This window comes from Astyanax mexicanus, chromosome 13 (assembly GCF_023375975.1).
Source record: "Astyanax mexicanus isolate ESR-SI-001 chromosome 13, AstMex3_surface, whole genome shotgun sequence".
In the NCBI taxonomy this organism is placed as follows: domain Eukaryota; kingdom Metazoa; phylum Chordata; class Actinopteri; order Characiformes; family Acestrorhamphidae; genus Astyanax; species Astyanax mexicanus.
The window spans coordinates 4202344-4226454 of record NC_064420.1 but is presented as its reverse complement, the minus strand read 5'-3'; the positions used below and the strand labels follow the sequence as shown (position 1 = coordinate 4226454).

The 24111-nt window shown below is 34.4% G+C and overlaps 2 long non-coding RNA genes across 2 annotated transcripts in view; one reads left to right on the top strand and one right to left on the bottom strand.

Moving 5' to 3' along the window:
- LOC125780593 (uncharacterized) overlaps positions 1-24111 on the bottom strand; it is a 241396-nt gene that overhangs the window by 116853 nt on the left and 100432 nt on the right. The window lies entirely within an intron of this gene.
- The window catches only part of LOC125780592 (uncharacterized), a 70902-nt gene that overhangs the window by 41658 nt on the left and 5133 nt on the right, over positions 1-24111 (top strand). The window contains exons 3-4 of the long non-coding RNA XR_007423858.1: positions 2149-2281; positions 17430-17493. This is a non-coding gene — a long non-coding RNA (uncharacterized LOC125780592). The remainder of the gene's footprint in view (positions 1-2148; positions 2282-17429; positions 17494-24111) is intronic.

Here is a 24111-nt window from a genome sequence, read left to right as displayed (position 1 = left end):
CTCAAGAAAATACATATTTAATCACTAAATACTTGTAATACCCATGTTTAAATAACATCTAGACATTTAAATGCCTTTTAAATCTCATGTTCAGCTGTTTTCTATCTTTTTTTAGAGATGGAGAACATGGCAGAAATAATCGCTGACTAATCGACTAATCGGAAAAATAATCGTCAGATTAGTCGACTACCAAAATAATCATTAGTTGCAGCCCAATCCTAAATCATTGCTAAATTTTAAATAGCCATAACTGCTGTAATGTATTTTGTAATGTAAAAAATGGACAAAATTTATTTTTTATTTTTTATTTGAGTCGTTATGTGTAGTGTTCACACACTGTCATTTAAAGGATATATGCAAAAATAAATACATACAAAACCACAGTTTGTAAGATTTGTTAGTTATGCACATTTACTAATAATCTCATTCGCTATGTTGGAGCCCCGGGCCTCTGATTGGTCCCCATTATATCTGTGGAGCGGTCACTTGTAGCTCCCAGAGTCTATATTTGGCCCCTCGTAGCTTTGATAAGGCAGCAGGGTCCGTCTCTTTAACCGCTTGCCCTCTCGTCACCTCGGCCGCTGGCACACGCGGGGTGTGTGTAGAGGGGTGGGGGGTCCGGGCAGCCTGCTCTGAGGAGCTGCAGGGGAGGAAGACCTCTTTCTTTCCGTGGAGAGATGGAGAGACCACCCCCCCCCCCCACGCACCAGGCTTCACTCGCCGCGAACGCCGTCTGTCACAGGAGCGCAGACTGCGGCAGCCTGCAGGCTTCCTCTACACCTGATGAATACAGCAACAGCACGGAAACCAGATGTTCTGACTGCGCCTGAGCAAACCTGAGCACTTCTGGCTGCTGCTGAGTTTAAACATTAATTATTGCTTTAAGAAGGTCAAGAGTGAAGCTTAGGCCAGTGAAATTAAACATGATTTGGTTTAATTTCAAGTTTGGTGCCCAAAGTTATTTTAAATAAGTTATATTAGGTTCAGTCCTAAAAATCTGTTTGTGACCTCAAGCTCAGGTGTACTTGGGTTCTGCAGCAGGACAATGACCCAAAGCACACAAACAAGTCTACCAAAAGTCCTGGCTTACAAAACAAAACAAAATTGAGGTTTTAGAGTGATCTAGTCAAAGTCTGCTGAGATTGATATGCTGTGGGTGATCTTAAAAAAGCTGTTTAAGCTCAAAATCCCTCAAATGTGTCTGAATTAAAACAATTCTGTAAAGAAGAATGAAACAAAATTCCTCCACTGAGATGTGAAAGACTTATTGCCAGTTATCAGTAAAGCTGGGTTTCAGTGACACAACCAAGTTTTTCACACAGGACTAGATAGGTTTGATTAGTTTTTCCTTTTCTTTTTAATAAATAAAAAATATCATTTAAAAAATGCACAGGTTATCTTTGTCTGATAATTGATAATCAGAAAAATATCAATATGAAAAAAAAAAAACTTTTTTTCACGCCACTGTATATAGTTGTATTTAGTTTAAACATCTTACATTTCTCATTTTTGCAATGTTGTAATGTAAGAATATTAAGAATTCTTATTAAGAATTAAGAATATGCTAAATATGTATAACTTCCTTTTCCTTGTTTTAAGTCATTTATTGTACTGGAAGGATTAGATTTCATCGGTATGCTTGTTTTAAGCATAATTTAATGACAAAAATGTAGAAAAAGAAAAACTTTTTCTACCTGTTATTTCTTGAACTAAGCAAAATGATCTGCCAAAACATTAGGACACTTTTAGTAGGTGAAATCACTTAAAACAAGCACAAAGAAGATGGAAATGAGCTATTAATTCTTAAAATAGTTTACTTATATTACTAATAATCTTAAAAAGTGAAATATTTTGTAAAGAGGTTTTTTTTTTATTTGCTTTGTATTTTGCTATTTTAGGTTTAAACAAAATACGAGATTCTAGATGTGGTTTCAGTGTAGAAAAAAAAAACCTTTATTTCCTCTTCATAATCGTTTTAAGTGCTTTTACCTGCTAAAACTATATCACTTGACATTACATTTTATTTTATTTTATTTATTTATTTATTTTTTTTTTTTTAGTCCCAGAACTTTGTATACTGCTGTACTCATACATTCGATTCAATATGATGTTCATGTACTGTATCTTATCTTGTCTTATGTTGTCTAGGTCTCCTCCTCCTTTTTTCTAAAAAAAAAAAAAAACTCCCAGTAGAAGCAGCAGTGGAAGCAGACTGATCCTGTAGAGCTGAATTCACTCGCTTTCCAACACTGCCACTGCTGGAGCCCAGCTTACACTGCAGGTACCGGTACATACGACTGCCGGCACCTGAGACCTGAGAGAGAGTGTGTTCTGATCCAGAACTAAAGGGTTTAATGATCTAAAGTACGCTGCATTTTCATATCAATTTATTTAATGTGAAATGAACTGTGACGTTCTAGGGAAATCTGGAACTGAAAATCCTAATATTTATTTGCATTGAGTGGAGGGAAGATAGTAATTTACACTCACAAAAAAAAAAAAACGAGGCTGATTTGGATATAGGACTAATTAATTTTCATCACATGTTCTGTCTGTAAACGTTCAGCACGGCAGAGGTCGTGACCTGGCTTCTCGACTCGCTCTCTGGCTTTTCAGTGGGTAATGTCATGCTCTATGATTCGGACGGCCCCGGTGAGGGGCTGCATCGTTTGGCTCACACCCCCACTGAGAGGATAATTAAAACAATTCAAGAACAATAGAAGTATGGAAAAGACCCTCAGTCATCCCCCCACTGCTGTGCTGCCAAGTTGTTTAGGATTAGACCACCCCACCTCCTTCCAGCCAATAGATAGATGATACAGATGCAACAATCCACTTCCTGTTGCTCTGCTCATATCTTTCAATCATCATATGTAGTCATATGTATAACGAGTACAGAGCTGTACAAAGTTCTGGGACTACACCTACTAAAAGTGTCATATTGTTTTGTCAGATAATGTTTCTTAGTTCAGATAATAACAGGTCATTTTTTCCAAGGTTTTGTGTCATAAAATATTTTTTCAAACATGCAAAAAAATCTGTCAATGAAATAAAACCCATTCAGTAGATTACATTACTTAAAACAGGGAGAAATACTTTACAAATTATTTTAATATTATTAATTCTCAATATTCTTAATATTCTTTATATTCTTGACCACATTGCAAAAATGAAAAATGTCAGATGGTTAAACTATTGCAACATGCAGCGTAGCATTGGACTATATTTTCCTTTCAGTGGTTTAAGTCTTACTTTACTAATTTTAAGACTTTGTGATTGATTATTTTAAGAAATCTTACTAAGAAAAGCTTGCTGGCCTTTTTTTCTTCTTTTGTGCTGAATTTAAGCATATGCAGCTCTGGGAAAAAAAGAAGAATCCACTTAAAAATGATGAATTTCTTAAAAATGCTGATGTTTACCAAATTGAAAAGGGGGAAGATGGATGATCCATCAAACCATCAAACCAAGCTGAACTGCTTGAATTTTTGCAGCAGGAGTAAAGGCATTAAGTTATCCAAAAGCAGTGTGTAAGACCAGTGGAGGATAACATGATGCCAAGATGCAGAGGTTAGCATTATTGTTATTATTATCATTATTTAAGGTCACAAAATCACAGGGACTGATTCAGAAATGTTCTCTTAATTTTTTCCAGAGTTGTATACAAATCTTAATTCACATATATTTTGTCTAGTTTTTGCCATTTTTCTGCAGTGTTATATATATATATACATATATATATATATATATATATATATATATATATATATATGTATATATATATATAAACGTTGGAAGTCTTGCCTTTGCTAACAGAGTGAGTTGAGCAGTAATAAGAGTAATTTATAATTCCTGTCTAATCCGGTGTGAACTTTAGCACAGTATGACTCCCACTACAAAGGAGCAGAGATGGAAATGCGGAACATTTCCCTTCACAAACTGTGCAATTAACACCTTGTTAAAGGCACACACCATCCTACATATGGGAATAATTATTCCTTACCAATCGAACAGAGCTGCCTGTGAAGCCATGAACCTGCTGAGGAGTACAGTGGAAGTTCCTGGAAATTTAGGCTATGGAAAAACACTCATTCATATAAATGTAGCAACAAAACCTTTCTTTTTTATTTTAGTTTTCTTATAATATAAACCTCAATATTCATATTTTTGCCTGTAATTTAAATAAAGCGTTCCTAGAACATACAAGGTATGTTGTAATTGTTTATAAAGGCCATATATAACCAGTATATATACATAAATAATTATTAAACAATTATAATAAATAACCAGATTAGAAATTTATATACAAAGATAAGTATAAAATAAACAAATGCTCCTGTTCTAATTCTGCTTTGCCAACAATATATATATTCAATATTTTATATTAATTAACAGTATTTGTAACAGTAATAAACATTATTAAATGTTAAAAGTAATGTCTTAACTAATTATTAATGTACACTAGTTACGATTAATTAGCAATTATTCATTTTTTATAACTAATTCATGATTATCACAACAATCTTAAGTGTTAAAATTAGTAGTAATTTTTAATAATGTTTTAACTAATGTCAATTCATAATTATTTGGGATATTATTTAACCTTTTCACATCGTTTATTACTGCCATAAGTACTGTTGATTATATTAAAAGTGTTACAAAAGGATGAATAAATAATAGTATACAAGTATAAAGATCAAACAGTAACTGAATTAAAAGTAGTTAAACAAATTAGATGAGACAATTGTATTTTAATCCTTTCACACCCACAACAAATAAACACACACACAAATACAAAGAAAGTTGCCAGATCTTCTTCTTCCAGCCCCTCTTTTTCATGCTAAAGCAGTTCTCCACAGTGGCCAGCGGCTCCACATCCTGAGGCGCACAGCAACTCAGGCATTAAATTGATGTTGCGTCTTCAAACGTGGCCCTTTGGCTGGATGTTTGACTCACTTTATGGCGCTCATTTGGCCCTGACTCACAGTTTAAATATGGCGGTGTCTGGGTTAAAAGCCTGGGCTGCTTAGTGCGCGTGGCCCCCCGCGCCATTAGTGGCTAACCTGAGGGGCCGGTGGGAGAGACGCTGCTACCCATTTCGCGAAGTGGGAGGTAGAAGCCTGCGCTAATTAGCCGCGCTCGCGGAGACGCATGGTGCGATGTGTCGGATGAAGTCTTTAGAGGAGATTTAGGAAGTGAGAGGAAGCTGTGGGGCTGTGGATAGATTTGGCTGGATTTACCTGGTAATGGATGGATGTGGGTGGGGTGAGGGTTGGTGGGTGGGGTGAGGGTTGGTGGGTGGGTGCACGATATGCTACCTTTCCCACACAGTGAAAGGAATTAGCATTAGCAAAAATGTAAAATGTAAAAAAATCCTGTAAAAAAAAAAAAGCTTTCTTAACAGTATTACCGTATGTGGATAAAATATAATTCTAGTAAATCCTTTTACATAACAAAAAAGTATTGGTTATATATATATTGTTTATATTTAGGCAGTGTAATCTTAAAGAGCCACTAAACCCTAAACCATATTTATTTCTATTTATAGCTGAAATGCATTTTTTTTAAGTAAAAAATACATTTCCTAACCTTTAAAATACGCTTTTATTGTGGTAATTTTCACCTCTGCAGCGCCCTCTCAGGTTCGACTGTACTATTAAAAGGCACACTGCTGCTGCTGAAGCTCAGCCAATCAGCTCTCCCTCCTGCCATGCCTCTAAACCCATACATCATACATCACCCAGTGCCCCTTTCAAACTACTCTTCCATTTTTTTAGCCTTTTTCAGATTTGAGCTGAGGGTGGAGTCAGATAAATTCAAAGCTAAAGGTGGTCCAGTGAAATATATTAGAGTATGTGACCTTAGAATATGTTACACCTACATATATTACTTACATATATTACATATATATTACATATAGCGCCTTTCTGCCACTCAAGGCACTCGATGCCTCTCTACCCTGAGTTCCCTAAGGAATCCAAGATGGCTGCCCCACATATTAGCAGTATTGTTATTATGAAGTGTATGCATTGACATCACATTCCAGCCAGAACACGCCCACATAGTTGAACTAAATGGCAAAACATTCTACAATATGACTGTGTTTCTTAAATCTAATTACTGCCTAAATGTGATTTTTAAAATACGATTAAGGAGATTGTAGATCCTCACATATAGAAGCTGCCAGAGGAAATATCTCTAATGCTTCTGTCAGAAACCTGTAAATAACTCTTAGTCTTTTATATGGCTGTAATTTACATATTTGACACATTTTTTCTAAAATAATATGAGGATGCTATTTGTGCAACTTTGATTAGTATAAAATCTACTTGTACAAGGTAAAATAGCTACATTTTATTTTCATCTTTATTTGTAATTTCTTTACCATCTGTTCCAGCACTGCTTTATTACAGACAATTTCTTTTAGAAAATCCGTATACAAAGCTGTTAACCAATTATTATTTTCTAAAAAAATTTTTTTTACAATTTTTATATTTTTTTTTCTTTTTTATACAATATATTTTTGTTCTGTTGAAAAAAAATACATTATACAATTTTTTTTCAGGATTTTGTTTTTCGTATTTTATTCCTTTTTCTTTTCTTTTTTTTTACAATATGTTTTTTGTTTAGTTTTTTTTACAGTATAAATATTTTTTTTTACAATATACATTTTATTTATTTATTTTACAATATTCAATTTCTTTTCATTTTTTTCAGTATAATTTTATTTTAATTATTATTATAATTTTTTTTATAGCATACACTTTTTCAGGTTGCAGTTATTTGTATTCTCTTAAGAGGAAGGAAACTTTGTAACACTGTACTTTGTACTATTTCAGGTTATTCAAAAATTAAAAAAAAAAAAATAAATTGGGGGTGTTCTAAAACCTTAGACCTGTAGTGAATATCAAGATTTTATTTATTTTAGTTTTTTTTTTTTTTTTTACAATATTGCTCAATTCTACTAGAAATGTACTCTAGAAATGTACAATTATAGAATTGGCCGTAATCATCTCAAAATCTCATTTTTGATTAGAAATCAGAATGATTTAGAAAGTTAAATGAAAACCAACACCCCCAGTATGAGCCTTCCACGCAGACCTCACCCCTGTAAGATTAATCTACTGAGGAATTCTGTCCGCTGAGCTGTTGACACTCCGCGTCTCCTCCGAGCTTTTAAGGCAGCGCTGTTATCTCTCAGGCCAGGGCGTACTTATCAGACAAAAGGGAACTGTATGTAAGCAGAAACAATAGGAGTGATTGAGTGCATTCCTGCGTGGGTGTTGGGTTACAGTGGTGCTCTTTTTTAATCGCTGATATCTGACCAGCAGGGCTCCACGAGTGTCTGAATGTGATCCTTATCAGCGTCTGAAAAAAACACTGCATTCTTCATAAGCTAATTGGGACGCTGCAATTAAACTGAGCAAACAGGAAGGAGGCCGGAGACCACGTGTGTGTGTGTGTGTGTGGCCTTGACACCAACATAAACACACACACACACACACAATCTCACACACCTATCAGTGAACAGAGATGCCCTATAGAAAGACGCTTCCTGAAAAATCACTTCACTAATGAATGTGATTTATTTCATTTTTTCTCTCTTTTTTTAAGGTGTGTAAATCATTTTATTAACATTCTTTATTATTTATTTAATTTAAATGATAGAAACAACATAAAAAGCAGCTTTTATATTTAAGTTATGTGCATAAAAAATAGAAACTGAATTTTGTCCTAAAAAATGATGCTCATTTATTATGGTTGGACATTGCAATATTGTTATTTGATGTATTATTAATTTGATTACTGCCTGTTCTATAATTGTGGGTACATTTCTAGTAGGTTTGGGCAAAATTGTAAAAAAAAATACATCAAATCAATAATACATCAAATAACAATATTGCAATATTACAATGTTCAACCATTATAAATGACTATATTTTTAGGACAAAATTAAGTTTCTATTTTTTATGCACACAACTCACATATAAAAGCTGCTTTTTGTTTCTATCATTTAAAATGAATAAACAATAAAGAATGGTAATAAAATAATTTAAACATCTTCCTCATTATTATTATTATTATTATTATTATTATTATTATTATTATTATTATTATTATTATTACAAATAACTCATCTTACACTTTTTAAGATTCTATCAGCACTCTTTCAATTTCGGATTGTTCCATCTGATTGTGTGTTGTGTGCTTATATATTGCCTTTATACAAAGCCTTCGATCTTTTTAAGTTGAGTCAGCTAAAAACATTTAAGGAAATGTTACATTGTATTAATAGACTGCACTTTTTTAAATTTAATGATGATACAAAAATAAACTTGCATTGCATATATTACACAAGACAGCCAAGTGTGGATACCAAACACACTATTTATTAAACAAGCGATTAGGCTTATAAGAATAGTCAGGGACAGGCAGGGTCAATAACCAAAAGGCAGCATAAACAAACAACATACCAGAGTGAGCAGGCAAAGGGGTCATACACAGAAAATCCACAACAAGGCAAAAGGGGTGGTCAAAAATAGGTTGATAACTAAACAGCTAATCAAAATATCTAGAGCTAATAAAGGGCTAGACAAAAAAAGTAGTCAAGGAAGCAAAAAGGGTCGAAAAAAATGGCCAAAACACAAAGGAAGCGTGTGGTAGAAGAGCTATAAAAATAGATTCAATACCGGGCAATGAGTGAGGGAAAACAGGGGCTGTATATACTAATGAGTCCAGGTTTAATCTCAAACAGTGAGCCAGATCGCCGATGCATCACATGATCCAGCATGTCTGGAACATTGAGCATAGGTGCATCCTGGTAAATGTGTCTCTGAGTGACAGGACTGACAATATTACAGCAACCACGTGGCAACACCTGAGCAACCACCTGAGACATCATAGCAACCACCTGGATTACATTAACCACTAATCAGCATAACAACTTTTTTAACCATAGAAAAGTACAGTAGTTGCAGTCTAACAGTGAAGCACTTTTACCACAGCAGTGCTGCTGGAGTTTTTAAACAGTTTGTCATAGCTATAAAATAATACCTTTTTTAGACTTTTTTTTAATTCACTCAAAACTTTATTTAAACAATGTGACACCAAATAACACATTTTCTCATCTGTGTCTTTAAGAGTTCAGATGATTTAAAAGTTGTGTAAAACGTCAGCATGGTCGGATTTCATCAGACCACCTACCAATTCACGAGGGCCGGGATCTAATATGCTAATCTGGCAGATGTCTGCGGTGAGGGACGCATTCCAGACCGCTTAAGAAAACAAGTCATCACTCTTTTCTCAGGCCTGCTTTTGACCATCAGCTCAGATGTTCATACAGACAAGCAGCTGAACCTCGCTGGGAAGTGACGTCACAAAATATAGATGTAGAGATATTATTGTGAATATATATACACAGCTCTGGAAAAAATACGAGACCACATAAAAATGATGGGTTTCTTTGAGTTTATCAAATTGAAATATAATATAATCAAGAGGAAGAAGGATGATCACAAGCCATCAAACCACCAAACTGAACTGCTTGAATTTTTGCACCAGGAGTAAAGCAGCATAAAGTTATCCAAAAGCAGTGTGTAAGACTGGTGGAGGAGGAGAACATGATGCCAAGATGCATGAAAAAAACTGTGATTAAAAACCACCAGGGTTATTCCACCAAATATCACATCAATCCACGCCTGTAGTACAGTTAATCCTGAGAAGGCACTGCAGAGGGGGAAATGACCACAATAAAAGTGTTTTTAAAGGTTAGGAAATGTTTATAAAAATGTTAAGCAGAACTGGTATATTTTATTACTTTAAAGGAACACATTTCAGCTACTAATGAAAAGATATGGTTTAGGGTTTAGTGGCTGAATTATACTTATGTTAAATATTATAATAACTATAATTTACTTTATTTTTCAGTGTTTAAAAAAAACATAATCAACAAATAAAGCATCAAGACAAAGAAAAAATACATAAGAAAATGTAGAATTTAATAAAATGCAAAAAGAATAATGATATAATTATAATTATAGAAATAGCAAAGTAGGCTAAATGAGATATGAATAGGTTTGAATAGGAAAGGAATAAAAGTAATAATTAACTATACTAAACTATAAATAAACTAACCATTATGTAAAGAAAAAAATATATATATATATGTGTGTGTGTTTTATCAGCTTTTTAATTTTTTATAAATTTCTATTGGTAATGTGTTCTGGTAAAGTTTGGGTGGCGCGTGGCAAAAGAGGCGATTTGGTTTGTACTTTATTTGTGGAACATTTAGCACACCAGCATATTATTACATATATAGGAAACATAGGAAAATATATCATTGATAGTTCCAACTGTTGACTGGTACTCTATGAGATTAAATAAATAAGTAAAGAAGAAGACAACAATATACCAAAGTATTCAACATAAGCAATATATTAATATATCATGTTTACAGAAATCTTATTTCTATTACCAATGTCTTAGTTCTGCCCCAAAGGCAGGCCTGTCCTGAAGTGGTCATTACCCACCTCCAGGGCCTTTACAGTAATTTGATCCCTCAGGCCTGAGCCATCCTGGCCCTCATGATGGTCAAGGTGGGGGTGGATTTTGCATTTTGTCTCTGGGTGGAACTTTCCATTGACTTAGCATGTGTACTGCCTGCCTCCTGCTCAGACTTACAGCATTCTTACACACATCACTTTACATACTTATATAACGCTTGTGAGTCTGTAAAACCCAGCTGAGTTTTTTATCCCATTTTCTCCCAGCTTTACATGGCCAATAACCCAACCCACTCACTAGGACTCCCCGTATCACTAGTAATGCCCCAACACACCAGGAGGGTGAAGACTAGCACATGCCTCCTCCGATACATGAGAAGTCAGACTCCCCTTTTTTTTAACTGCTGGTGATGCAGCACTAAAAGCGCAGAGACTCGGTTCTGATACATCAGCTCACAGACGCAGCCTTGTGCTGATCCACATCACCCTAGGAGTGATGAGAGGAAAGAGTGCCATCTACTGTACCCACCCAGAGAGAGAGAGCAAGGCCAATTGTAGAGCTCCAGCAGCTGATGGCAAGCTGCATGACTGGGATTCAAACCAGCAATCTCCAGATCATAGTCTCAGTGGCAAAATATTTAACAAATCTTTCGATTTGACATTCTTCCAACTCGTAAATTAATTTCTCTTGTGGATGCTTATGGGTGGCATAGCCTCCTCTACTCCCAGTGCATTATCTCTCATATCTTTCATACCAAATACAATATATAAAATATATGTCTTCTTATGAGTCTTTTCCTCCAAGAGTCAGAGCAGTTTCAGCTCCGGGCGAATAGCTCCGCTGCACGGTTAGCAGCGCAGAGTGCTCCACTTGATAATGAATGAACAAAGTGTTTGTGGCCTTTCTTCCTTTAAATGGAATTCATTCATTCGTTCGTTCACGCATCCCACCTTGCTGCTAACAAGCTCGAATTACTAACAGCCTCATAATCTAACAAGAAAAAAAAAGAGAGGGAAAAAAGGAAAGCTCAGACTGGGCGGCCTGAGAGGGCAGGTAAAGCAAATGTGGCTTCGGAGACGAGCACACAGCTGCGATTCAGCTAGTGACACAGTTGGACAATGGGGCCGAGATCATATTTCCATCGTGTTTGTTTTCCTGGGATAAGGTATGCACGGGCAAAGAAAATATTGGCCTTCCTCATTGCCATCTGTCAACTGCAATGGAATCTGTAAAGAGAAAAAAAAAAAAAAAAGGCTAATGCTAATTTGTTTGGTTATCCGCACTGGCCAGAAAGGACAAACACACTCATGCGTGCTGTTGCACCAAACCGCCTGACCCGGCTGACCACAGGCCGCAGCGTGCAGTTTAGCTTTGCATATGGGTATTGCACGTTAGTTTTGTTTATGAAAATAGACGGCGAACGTTTTTTTTTTTTTTTCCCTTCTCAAATACACCCACAGAGTCTCCTTTAACACCAATATGTACATGTATCAATATATATGCTGAAATACACTGATATTAAGCTTATAAAAAATAATAATGAATAGTTATTACATAAATTGCAAATGCCTTAAGAAAACCATTAAAAACTGTAGGGTAATTTACCACAGCATGACTGGAAAAATAGTTTCAGCATTACAGATTACATTATTGATAAAAGGAACAAAAATTATTAAATATATATTAGAAAAGAGTGAAAGTACATCAACGAGTCAACTCATAGTGTGATAAAATCTTGATAGAGATTTAAGAGAAAGGGATAGACAGAGAGAGAGAGAGAGAGAGAGAGAGAGAGAGAGAAATAGGAAGAGAGAAAGAAACTAAAGCCAGGCCAAATGAAGGGTGTGATTGGAGATAACCACACCTTCAAAACAAAGTATGTATTAGTATTAGTTTTGCTGTCAGAAAAAAAAGTTGACAGCCAGATTTCAAGGATTTCAGTAGCAGGATGTATATTACAATATATTAGTATATATTTTTTGTACTGAAAAACTAAAGATTTCATATTACCCTCATAAAAACTACTATTGAAACAATCTGGACCAACCAATCCAAAGATGGACAATTTGGATACATAACAAAAGTACTGATGAACATACTAAGAAACTCCACTGCATGTCTATGCACTGTAAAAATAAAAAAGTTGAGAAAATTAAAAATTTCTAGGCAATGTACTGCAATAGATTTTTATGTTTTGAGTTTTGAAGAAAATCACCAACGTGTGCCAACTTCAAAAAAATTTAGTTCAGATCATTCTTTTTTATATATATACATATATACATCACTGTAAAGAAAAATCACTTATCACTTATCAACTCATAAATTAAAGTGTGTTTTAAGATCTGCTTATATATCTGTGCAGTGTGAAGCTGCTTTAACACACTAAAAAAGTCTAAATGCCGCAGCTCTTTTAAATACAGTATTTTCAATGGTATTTTCATATGCAGAGCAGATGTATTAAACAAGCAGTGAACGCAGCAAATACTGCACTTTACACAGTGTGTAAACAGCATGGAGCAGCAGAGACAATGTTTGTTCATAGCAGTATATTATCTGGATAATATTTCAGATTAAACTGCGCTTTTTCAGCAGTTTAGCTCAATTAAAAAGGAGTATATTTGAAAGCTAAGCAGTGAATGCAGCACATACTGCACTTTACTCAGTGTGTAAACAGCATGGAGCAGCAGAGACAATGTTTGTTCATAGCAGTATATTATCTTTATAATATTTCAGATTAAACTGCACCTTTTCAGCAGTTTAGCTCAATTAAAAAGGAGTATATTTGAAAGCTAAGTCAAATCAAGACCAGATTATGTTCTCATCACAAGCAAACAGCTAGGGTTAACGCTTTAACAATGAGAGCCCTAATTTAAAAAGCTTGACATTTTTTTATGAAAATGTATAAATGAATAAATAAAGTATCTATATGATTTTTGAAAGAAATCTTTAAAACTTTCAAAAAAAGAAGAAAAATTATCAAGGCGATATAATAAAGAAAAAACTATATAATATGTAAAAAAAACATATCAACTTTATTATTATTATTATTATTATTATTATTATTATTATTATTATTATTATTAAATGTACTCCATCCATATCTGCCAATAAGTGAGCCAAAAGAACCCAAGTACCAAAGTTCACACATGTAGCCGCTTCAAATAATGATTATTTGATCCCTGATCAACACCACTGATCAACAGTAGCACAGTATCTGTATTTGGGCTGAACGTGTGTGTGTGTGTGTGTGTCATTCACTTTCTTTTTAGTGAACAGTGCTGTAGTGATAACAAAGCTGGCCTGTGTAAAGAGACTAGTGAGCTTCAGCTTTGCAAACACACAGAAAAAAATCTGCTGACTGGAGGAAATGCACCTTGTCTGAATAAAGGCCGAAAGTGAATGACGAAGCAAATCATGGGCTATTTGACAGGAACCATGGGACACAGCATGTATTACAGGCATATAGTGTATGCTCATCTGCAACAACACATGTTAACCCAGTACTGGACTGTGGGGTCTCCCCACACACACACACACACACACAATTCACAAAGTGCTGACAGTATACGGATGACGGATACTGTGTGTTGAATGTGTGGTGGTTCCAGGTTATGCAATTTTACATATATAAAGATAAAGATGTACAGCGCATCAAAGGATGGGAACATCTAGCATGTTCTGTTTGTCAGTTAACTTGCATTAGTGTAACATATTAAAAACAAAAAAAATTATAAAATTGTTTTTTTGCAATTTTCTCCCATTTTTCTTGAAATTTCAGCTAGACCAATTGTCCCACCCAATCAGCTGCAACTTACTAGTGATGTTACAACACAAGGATGGTGAAGACTAGCACATGTAAAGTCAGACTCCGCCTCTTTTCCAACTGCCGAGAAGCATCAAATGGTGCTCGGATGAAAGCGCAGCGACTCGGTTCTGATACATCAGCTCACAGACGCAGCCTTGTGCTGATCCACATCACCCTTGAAATGATGGAATGATGAGGGGAAAGTGCGCCATCTTCTGTACCCACCCAGAGAGAAAACAAGGCCAACTGTGCTCTCTCAGGGCTCCGGCAGCTGATGGCAAGCTGCTTGACTGGGATTCGAACCAGCAATCTCCCGATCACAGTGGCTTTAGCGCTTTAGAGCGTTGGACCTCTCTGTAATAACACTGAGTATCAAAGATCATCAAAAATGTTATGAGAAAATTGGCTCTCATCAGGACCGCCCCAGAAAGGAAGAGCAAGAGTTTCCTCTGTTGCACAGAATAAGTTCATCAGAATTACCAGCTTTAGAAACTGCATGTTAACAGCCAAAACATCTTAAAGCTTCACAGAGTATTTTGGTTTGTTTAACACTCTTAGTACACACCTGTATAGCTAAGATGGGTATGGGTGGCTGACTGTCGACTGTTGTCAGGGTTTTAATCAGTCAGTGGCGCACCTGTGTATTCCAGTGCCAAGATAGAAACATGACAGAAATGTACCTGAACACACTTCACTTCTAGACCACCACGTCCATCAGTGTAGATTGAAACAATCTGTACTTTATCTTCTATAATCTTCTTTATTTATTCATTCATTCATTGAAAGTCTGTTTTATGTGAATAATTTATGATTTCACTCCTAAAAGCTGGTAGCTGGTAAACGCAGAAACCTGAAACAGCTTTAGGCCACCTGCCATATGCTGCAGACACTTCTAGTGAATACATCACCTCACAAACAGATAAGAGCTCCTAGCTTTCTTCTGTTCTCACAGTAACACTAGAAGGATCTACACAGTTAAACACAGTTCAACTTTACACAAACTGTAGTGTTTAAAAAAGCATATATATATATATATTAGTCTGTATTAATATAACGTTCCTTTATTGTTGCAAAATAATTGTTTTTTTTTTTTAGCTACAGTACAGTACAGTATTTTTTTATTCAATGTTGTTATTTTTTCCCTACATTGTAAATGAATACTGTGTTATAAGTGATCCAGACCATGAAGGAACACATAAGGAATCATGTAGTATCTTAAAAGTGTTAAACAAACCAAAAAAATACTCTGTGAAGAAGCATTTAGGTGCTCTTATCTGGGGAGCTGTTAAGAGGTTGGTAACTCTGATAAACTTATCCTGTACAACAGCAGAAACTCTTGCTCTTCCTTTCTTGAGACAGTCCTGATGAGAGCCAATTTCATCATAATGTTTTTCTTGAGTTTTGTACTTTCAAATTTTTCGGATTGACTGATCGTCGCTTATTATTAAGTATTTTTTTTTTATTTATTTAGTTGAGTAGTTCTTGCTTTAAGACATTTCCATTAAATGCAGGTTTTTGCTAAAATCATCCACCCTGTTGTGTAGTTTGCCATATTTTGAGCTTTAAATGGCACAGTGTTTTAATAATGACCCAAAGCTGATTAAACTTGTTGATCAGCTCTGATATAGACCAGCGTAAATTGTGTTTTTGTTAGAGTTTGATGGTTTATCTGGTCTAAACCAGGCATGATCAACTTTACCAGGCTAGATAACCAGTATATTCCAGTTTGACTCTGCTGGCTGAGCAGCATGACCAGCAAGACCTGGACTTGTTATCCAGTATGCTTGGTTTTCATGTGTAGTAAACACTGAATAGGACACATTTTATGTGGACTGGAAATGGTTAAACCAACACAGTGGTTCTGTGGGCCTCCAGTGGGCTGAAGTGGTACTGCTATGGGGCCATTGATCACAAATTGATATATATATATATATATATATATATATATATATATATATATATATATATATATATATATAATATAATAATTTGACAGATAGACAATGTAGATGTCTGGTATATGACAGTCACATGACTAAAAAAGCTAGATGGTGGATTAAAAAAATGTATAAAACTAAATATACAGAATAGAACAAAAAATATATACTAAATGAAGCAGAAAAATACAGAAATAGGTTTACTAAATAAACATAAATATGTATACTAAATAAAGCTGAAACATGCAGAACTACATATACAAAAACATGCAGAACTACATATACTAAATAAAACAAAAATAAACAGGATTATGTTTATCAAATATACATAAATCTGTATACTAAACGTTTTGAAATTTGTAAACTAAATATACATAAATATGTATACTAAATAGACAGAAACATGTATATTAGATATACTGAAGTATGCAGAACTACATATACTAAATAGAGCAGAAATATACAGAAATATGTTTATTAAATATACACAAACATGTATAATAAACATTCAGACATTTGTATAATAAATATACAGAATATACAGAAACATGCAGAACTTTATGTACTAAATAAAGCAGAAATATACATTAATATGTATGTTAAATATACATAAATAGTTATGCTAAATATACAGAAACATGCAGAACTACATAAACTAAATAAAGCAGAAATATACATTAATATGTATTCTAAATATGCATAAATAGTTATGCTAAATATACAGAAATATGCATACTAAATATACAATCAGTTTCTGTATGTTAAGATGTCTAAACTCTATTGACTCATTTTATAAATCACATTAAAATTACAATCCTTGATTCGTCATGTATAAAAAGCAATTTACCCTTTGAACTGGTTAATAATAATGCTGTAATTCCATCGCTAATAATAATTAATAATTAATAATAATAACTGTTATTACCTTTACTAGGCTCTTTAAATAAAAAGTTGTTATAGAAGGAACTTGTTACTATTAAATGTATGACTTGATAATCTTGATTGCCCCATTTCAATAAATCACATTAAACAGTAATTTGATTAACCTCCCAGCTCTACAATCAATATTTTTTCTTGAAGTCTCAGATTATCTCAGATAATTCTATATAAACTCTATGTGTTATTTTCTCAGCTCACACATTTCTGCACATTAATTATAACGTGTTTTCTGCTTAAACCCGCTGCAGAGTGACCTGTTTCTGAAAGGAGCCGCGGGAACAATGATCTGAGGCAGGAGAAAGCTGGGAGAAGGTTGGTGGTCTGGGGGAACACTGTATCACACTAAAGGGGCTTTTTTTCACAGCTAAACTCAGCCTGGGCCATTATAAACTCTGCTGCTGCTGCGGGGCTGCAGTGTGGGATAGCATTCCTTTGTCCATTAAAGGACTTTTATAGGGCTTTAACCAGCACAGTCAGGCACTTTTCATTGGCTGCAAAAAAACATACTTATTTCTCCTCCCCCTCCAGAGCCACTGTTTTAAAACACCACCGCTCTCCATCCTGAAAGCCAACAACAGGGTCCGTCACATTTCCTGACAGGCTTGGATAGGTCAAAACAATGGTGCAGTGAATGGAACATGGTTGCCATACCATACAACAGATGCACAGCATTCCCAAACTAGAGAACAGAGCTGATTTTGTTATTTATAGATAGACAACATTTCTCCCAAATTCCAAAAAAAAAATATTGTCATTCAAAGCATTTATTTGCAGAAAATGACAAATGGCTGAAATAACAAAAAAAAAAGATGCAGAGCTTTCAGACCTCAAATAATGCAAAAAAAAAAAAAAGTTCATATTCATAAAGTTTTAAGAGTTCAGAAATCAATATTTGGAGGAATAACCCCTGTTGTTAATCACAGTTTTTTTTCACGCATCTTGGCATCATGTTCTCCTCCACCAGTCTTACACACTGCTTTTGGAAAACTTTATGCTGCTTTACTCCTGGTGCAAAAATTAAAAAAAAGCAGTTCAGTTTGGTGGTTTGATGTCTTGTGATCATCCATCTTCCTCTTGATTATATTCCAGAGGTTTTCAATTTGGTAAAATCAAAGAAACTCATCATTTTTAAGTGGTCTAATTTTTTTTAAAGGAGGAAACTGGTGCTAAATATGGTAATGTGATTAATTTACTATAAAAAATATAAATTCATAAATAAGATGTAAGTTATTGTAGTATCTTGTAGAAAATGAGATATAAAATGATACTGTGTTCATTATTATAATAATAAGTAATAATTAAGATTTAAAATGCTTTGTAATGGTCACTAGTTTTGAGTCCTCTAAGCCCGTTTCACACATGCTGGGCAGTGACTGGCTGATTTCAATGCCTCATTGTCTTTCAAAGTGTAAACTGTGCCTGAGCTGTTCAGTGTAAATGTGTCAGACTGATTAGCAAATAGCCTCTGCCTTTCCCTTTCAAAACAAACTCAAACAACAATACAACAGCTAAAATGACGACAATGTCATTTAACTTTACATTTCTATAGTTGTTCTAAACTATTCTATGTAAATATCGGCCTGTAATTATTATAGACATGACTTATTGATCAGAAAATCCATGTGGATCTTTAAAATGGATTTATAATGGATTTATAATGGACTTTATGAAGGAAAACATCACTTATGCAGTTTAAAGATTGGGCAGACCTCTGCACTGTCGGTTTTTAAAACTAGTCTTAAAACTAGCAAAAACTAGTAAATCTTTTTTACTTTTTTTTGTTTCATTAATTACTTTTAATTGTTTTATTTTTATCTTGTTTTATTGTTTTGGTGTTTGCTTTATGCTTTATTATTATTAGCACTTTGTTTCAGCTGTTGTTGTTTTTAACATGCTTTTTAAATAAATTAAGTAGAGTTGAGTTAATTATAAAGCTAAGCATTATGACTATATTTTATCATATTATGATAAATATATATATTTTTTAACATATTGAGGATATCAACAGTGCTTAAAGAACTTTGAAGTACTTAAATACTTTTTTAAATAAATCTTGTTTAATTGGATGAGCTTAACCCTGTGGTTATTTGTAAAAACAAAACAAAAAAATATATATATATATTAATTAGCTCAATTGATATTAATTACTAAATATTTATTGCAATCAAAATTTAGATTTACATAGTGTTCTTAAATAGTGTTTTTCAGACCACTTTTTCAGTTTCTGAATCAGTTGCTATTTATAGGTATTTATTTGAGTAAAATGAACATTGTTGTTTTATTCTATAAACTACAGACAACATTTCTCCCAAATTCTCAAAAAAAATATCGTCATTTAGAGCATTTATTTGCAGAAAATGAGAAGTTCATATTCATAAAGTTTTAAGAGTCTAGAAATCAATATTTGGTGGAATAACCCTGGTTTTTAATCACAGTTTTTTTTTTTTTTCATGCATGTTGGCATCATGTTCTCCTCCACCAGTCTTACACACTGCTTTTGGATGGCTTGTAATCATCTCTCTTCCTCTTGATTATATTCCAGAGGTATATAAGTGGTCTTATTTATAGAAAATGTTTAAGAGTGTAAAAGACACAGGATATAAATAAAATAAAATGAAATAAAATAAAATTAAGACAAAAGGAGCCCGGTATTATTACATTCTGACTTGAGCATTTACATTCATATCTAAAACAGAGCCCTGGAAGGTGGCAAACCAGCAGTGAGGGGTCTGAGCTCTCATGGTGAGCGATGGAATGCATCTTTTGTTATGAGCTGTGATTGCTCCCACACCCATTGTGACATTGTGCTGCTTTTTTAATAACAATTGCATCTTTATGGCACAATGGTCCATACACTGATTAATCCCTTTTTACAAATAAACCTCTCTAATTCATTCAAATGTAAAGCGACCTTTTCTCTCCCGAGAACGGCATCTGCGGCGTAATGAACAGATATAGGCCTCTGATTGAACGGAATGAAGGCAACATGCAATCAGATGGCTTTTGTACGCGTCGGTCAGTCGGTGGGTGAGTCCGGTGTTTCAATTTTTACCTCGGGAGTGCGTACGACTCGAGAGATAAAAGAAGCCACTTTTGCCGGGGATGAAAAACCTCTTAGAACATATCAATACTTTGATTTTTTCCTTTTTTTCAAGGCAGAAAGATGCTTATATGAAGAGGAGGAGGAGGATGGAGCAAAAAAAAAAATCTATATCAACATTGACAAGCCAGTTAATTACATTAGAAGCCATTCAGGGCCTTTTGGTAATGGGCCGCCAAATTGCATGCAAACAAAACAAAGGTCAAAAGCATATTGTTATCAAGCTGTGAAAGAGCAGGGCCAGTTTTGTTGCATAATGGTTGATAAGCAGATCCCCCACCTTGCTTAAAAATCTCATCTTACCCCAACCACCCCCCTCCTCCTCTCCCACACACATTCACACCTCAAGCCTGCAAGCCTGGATTTAAAGTTAAATAAAATTAAAATGCCTGAATAATATGAGGAACCCTGTTGTCAAATGAAAACTTAATTAAATGTAACACTTATTATTTCTACTTCTTATTATGTCTATAATAGCATACAAAAGTTTTTTTTTGTTTTATAATTTGCTTTACACAATAATTCTACTTCTAACTTTATGATCAAGTAAATAAAATAATTTAGCATTTAATATTCTTGATTCTTCCTTGGTTTCATAATTCGTTTCACCAAAATACAGATTTAAAATGATAAAAATGAAAACATATTACATATATGTAATACATATAATATATTACATATTACATACATATATATAAATTTTTGTATTTGAAAGCATACATATTTTAATAGGCCAGACCAATATGGCAATATATAAAACTGATTAAATTTCTAAAGTGCTCAATTCTGTCTGGATGCTCTTCCCCTCTTACTGGTGTATCTGCTGCTGTTGCATCTTCCTGGACACCTCTGGTTATGTTTTTTTTTTTTTTGTGGGTTATTTTTTGCCACGCTGACGTCATATATATATATATACATATATATATATATATATATGTAGATATAATTACAAATTATTGTAATTATATATATATTTCATATTTGCAATCGTACATGTTTTAATAGGCCAGACAAATATGGCAATATATATAAAACTTCTCCAATTTTTTATATATATTTTTAATTTAAAACAGAGCAGAAACAAATATAAACAATTGTCTGGATGCTCCTCCCCTCAGACTGGTGTATCTCGTCCTGCTGTCGCATCTTCCTGGACACCTCTGTTTTTGTTTTTTTGTGGGGTTTTTTTTGCCACGTTGACGTCAAATGCCGCCCGCACACATCGCCAAAAAAATAAAATAAATAAATATATATATATTTAAATAGTTGTATTATATATACATTTAATATTTGCAATCATACATATTGTAATAGGCCAGACAAATATGGCAATATATATATATATATATATATAACTTCTCCAATATTTTAAATAGTTCTAATTTTAAACAGAGCAGAAAAAATATAAACAGTTGTCTGGATGCTCCTCCCCTCAGACTGGTGTATCTCCTCCTGCTGTCGCATCTTCCTGGACACCTCTGGTTTTGTTTTTTTGTGGGGTTTTTTTGCCACGTTGACGTCAGATGTCGCACACGTCGCAAAAAAAAAAAAAAAAAAAAACAAGAGAAAAAAAATAGTATTTCTTGGAGCAGCTGCTCAGAGACTCTGGCTTTTTCCGGAGCCCTTTTACGACCCCATTCAAAGGCTGACATTTCAAACACAGGAAGGAAGGAACTGAGAAGGGCTTTACAGTATCAAGAGGTCCATTTCAGCTTCCTGTCACCTTTTTAAGCAGGACTAACCGAGCAGAACACCACATGCTGACCATATATATTTCACTTTTGATATTTCCTGCCTCAGGATAATCAGGGCAGGCGTATTGAGACTGATGAATTCCCGAAGTGGGGAACGACCCAGCCCCCGCCCTAAACCCTGGCCCTCGCCCCCGCCCCCCAAAAACTGTGCAGGCCTGAGTATATCTCTATAAGGAAGCTCATTAGCCGTGGCCTGCATTAGCTCGTGGCAGCTCTTTCTAATCACTGATTATTTGGTGATTTGTGGACAGGACCACCAGGATGACCAGTGAGACCCCAGAGAAGTCATTTAAAAAGAGTGCCCACACAGAAGTGCAATATATGTCATATATCTCCCTACTATAACAAGAGTGGCGTTTCCATATTTATACTAGTGCATCTTTATTTCACTAGTGTGAATTTTTTGCACCAGGAGTGTAAAGCATAAAGTTATCCAAAAGCAGTGTGTAAGACTGGTGGAGGAGAACATGAAAAGGCATAAACTGCCATACATAACAACAGTTCTGCTGCTAGTAAAAGGTAGAAAATGTGTAGGTAGAACACACTGGAAAAAGAAAATCAGCATTTGACACTAAATATATATAGGCATAAGGCATAACTATATATATATATATAGGCATAAGGTTATCCAAAAGCAGTGTGTAAGACTGGTGGAGGAGAACATGATGTCAAGATGCATGAAAAAGCTATGATTAAAAACCGGGGTTATTCCACCAGATATTGCCAATTTCTGAACTTTTAAAACTTTACGAATATGAACTTGTTTTTTTTTTTTTTTTGCATTAATTGAAGTCTGAAAGCTCTGCATTTTTTTGTTTCTTATTTCAGCCATTTCTCATTTTCTGCAAATAAATGCTCTAAATTACAATATTTATATTTGGAATTTGGGAGAAATGTTGCCTGTAGTTTATAGAATAAAACAACAATATTTATTTTACTCAAAAATAAAACATTACATATATATATATATATATATTTATTTTCTTTTTTTCCAGAGCTGTATATTACATTTCTGGAAGAGTTCTCCAGTGGTTGACCAGTAATGAATCTCTTATTCAGTTAAAGATGGACCAGAGAGATGTTTGTTGTCATCACCTGCAATAAAAAGTCACATTAACAAACATCTACATAGGAAATAAGAGGTATTATAAAATGTGAGGATGAAAGAAACAAAAGAAAAACAAGACAATAAGTGACACATAGAGAGAGAGAGAGAGAGAGAGAGAGAGAAGGAGAATTTGGGAAAACTCCGCCTCCTTATGGATGGCTGGGATTAGGTGGTGGAAGTCTGTGAGATAATAGATCAAAGAGATGAAGCGGAGAGCACTTCTTGCTTTTTTTTCCCACATAGCAATCATCTTTACGCATAATAGCGTTTTACAAGGACTCAGGATGGAGGGCTTTATGACGGGGGGGAGGATGGGGTGGAGAGGTGGGGGGGGGGGGGCAAGGCCATTCAACTGGGATAATAAAGCAGAAGAAGTGAGGTAAAGAGAAAAAAAAAAATAAAGTTTCACATGGATCAATAAGCACACAGCAAAAAATGACCAGTCTTTTATATTTATAAGAAGAGAAACGCGGGCTCTCCGGATGATCAATAAACATATCTCAAAGATCACTTAGCAGAATGTTCAGGTTCTCTAATGGTGCACTTTTTTGCATTTAAAAATGAAGAGCAATCAAAATGAATGCTGGAGTCAATGCTCTAACAATTTAATAACAATATAAAAAAGACAGAAAAGACAGAAAGTCAAAATAAAAGTAAAAAAAACTAAAAAAAAAAACTAAAATCAGGAGTTTATGGGAGGTCACATTCCAGCTTTTCCCTGCAGATGGAGGAGTAAATGGGCATTGCATGTGGGAACACTGTAATGGATATTCACTGACACCTATAGGTAGATAAGAGAGTGGCATCCTTGAAGATGATGGGCAATGATAAAATATTAAAAAAAATATTATAAGGAAATGAAGAAATATGAACATTGTGTACCCCAAAAACCCAAAAATCAGTGTCTTAGAAAAGTAGAATATTATATAAGACCAATTGATACTTTTGGCAGTGTGCCAAGTCCTGCT